Below are 2,667 nucleotides of genomic sequence, written 5' to 3' on the forward strand. Positions count from 1 at the left end.
TAGTAGAGCAGTTCTTTTGGAGCTAGCTCTCTCTCCCTCAAAACAGATTTCTGCATTAATGCTATGGGCCATCCAGTCTGATAATGGCACCAACCTAGTTGGAGCAGAGCGAGAAATGAGGGAGCAAATTAAAAGTGGAATCAGCACAAACTTCACGAGAATTTGTTACAGAAAGTACTTCATGACAGTTCAACCCACCTGCAGCCTTTCATATTGGAGGATCATGGGAGCGACTGATTCGAAGTGTCAAAGATTCTCTACTCATTGCTAAAAGAACAACATATTCAACTAAATGAAGAGTCGCTTCTAACCTTATTTTGTGAGGCAATTAGGAATGGACGACCATTAACAGAATGCCCAAATACACCAAACAATGTCGAGGTATTGACACCCAACCATTTGCTACTTTTGAAATCAGTAGCAAGCCAGCCTCTTGGTCTTTTCAACAAGGGTGATAATTACCACACAAAACGATGGTGACAGGTTCATATCTGCAAAGGAAGATGCTATATAAATTACCAAATAAAATAATATAGTACCTTGTTGATATATTTTGGAAGAAGTGGGTACGGGAATATCTTCCGCATCTTCAAAAGAGGCAGAAGTGGCTTAAAAGGTAATGGACTCCCTCTCCAGCTCAAAAAAATTGATATGAACTCTTTCCCATGGCTTATTTGTCATTTGCCATTGCATGGAAAACATCTTGGGAGGATCACTATGAATACTGGTGCAAATTTGAAAAGAATTTCCAACACTCTAAATTTGCTTATCCATATCAGGAGACCAGAAATAGGACTAGGCCATAGCCTTCATTCTAACAATACTAACATGCTCTTGGTGTATTTCCTCCAAGACCCTTTCTCTAAACGTTAGAGGTATAATAACCCTTTCTCCCTAAAGGACACAACCTCTATCAATGGTTAACTTATTGCGCTTTAAAAAATATGGTTTCAAACCATCTTCAACCTGTTTTGGCCACCTGTTCTTTATATATTGTAGAACTGTACATAACATACTATCCACTCTTGTGGCTTGGGCAATGTCATCCCAATGAGGAAATTGGTAATTCGTCTGTTACCGAGAAATAATTTACTGCTAATTCAGTAGCAAGACATTCTGGATCGTTGAAAGGCAACCTGGACAGCATGTCGGCATTGGCATTTTCGTTTGATTTTCGAAATTTATATCGTACATATGGGCCATAAGAATTAGTGCCCATCGTTGTAGTCGGGCTGCCGCTAATGATGGAATACCCTTCTGTGGTCTTAAAAATTTTCACCAAAGCCTGATTATCAGTAATCAATTCAAATTTGCCCCCCCCCCCTCAAATTCTGGTTAAATTTAGTTACACCAAAAATTATCGCTAGGGCTTCTCACTCTATTTGGGCATAATTTCCCTCCGCACTTGTAAGTGTGTGAGAGGCGAATACCACTGGATGTTCTCTGCCATCCTTAATCACTGATAGCACCGCACCCAATCCTACTTGAGAAGCGTCACAAGCTAAGGTCAGCCTCGCTTTGTCACTAGCAAAGTCATTCTTAAGTAACTTAAATGCCTCTACAGGGTTCATTCCAGTTCCATTTAACACCGTCTTTTAAGAGATGATACAATGGCGCACAATTGTTGGCCATATGGCTAATGAACCTACAATAATATGTGCTTGAACCAAGAAATGATCCCAACTTATTTACATTCTTTGGTTCAGGGGCACTTCTAATAACCTTTACTTTATCAATTTATTTTGCAAAAACAAGGTTTTCAGCTTCAGAGGGGGCACATCCCCTGTCTGCACAAGGGCACACTTTGGCGCTAACAGGGGTCTTGGGTCAGAGTGGGTATTTATTTTTTTAAGTTTTTTTATTTTTTATTTCAACCATCTTTAAAGAGGGTAACCCTTCTAATTTAGCCCAGTAGTTTAACTGATATTCAGGGGCCCTCTTTAATAAAATTAAAGAACAGTACAAACAACATCATTACAACATAATCATAATAATAATAATAATAATAATAATAATAATAATAATAATAATAATAATAATAATAATAATAATAATTATTATTATTATTATTATTATTATTATTATTATTATTATTATTATTATTATTATTATTGTCATTGTTATTGTTATTATTATTATCATTATTAATAACATACAATCCTCATTTCCCGGTTAGTAATTTACCATACCCACCCCACCCCACTCCCCATATAGAAAACAATACGACATATGGCTTATCTTATTTATAATATAGGCCACAACTAAACTAAATATAAGCATTTTCATCATGGTTTTATTTATTACGAACATATTCTTTCACCATTTCACTTTTAGGTGATGAAAGGGCATTTATAAAGGGGTGGGGAAGACTTTTCAAAAATAGATATTTTCCCCTCGTCCCCCAGTGGTTACGCCATCGGGCAGCATAGATCAAAGGAGTTATGACAGTTTTTGAAGTGGAGAAGGGGTTGCAGGGTGTTGTGAGTGTGGTCATTATGATATCTTCCTTTTTATTCTTGTCTTTATTTTTCTCTTCTCTTTTTCTTTCCTTTTCTTTTCCTCTTCTTTATCTTTCCCTCCCTCTCCCCACTTTCTTTTCTCTTATTACCCAGCCCGGTACGACGGCCTGGTCAGCCCGATAAAAATCGTCAGGGGAGGGCCAGTTCC

The sequence above is a fragment of the Anneissia japonica genome, unplaced genomic scaffold (assembly GCF_011630105.1).
Source record: "Anneissia japonica isolate Jap-2015-1 unplaced genomic scaffold, ASM1163010v1 scaffold18216_len16496_cov121, whole genome shotgun sequence".
Lineage (NCBI taxonomy): Eukaryota > Metazoa > Echinodermata > Crinoidea > Comatulida > Comatulidae > Anneissia > Anneissia japonica.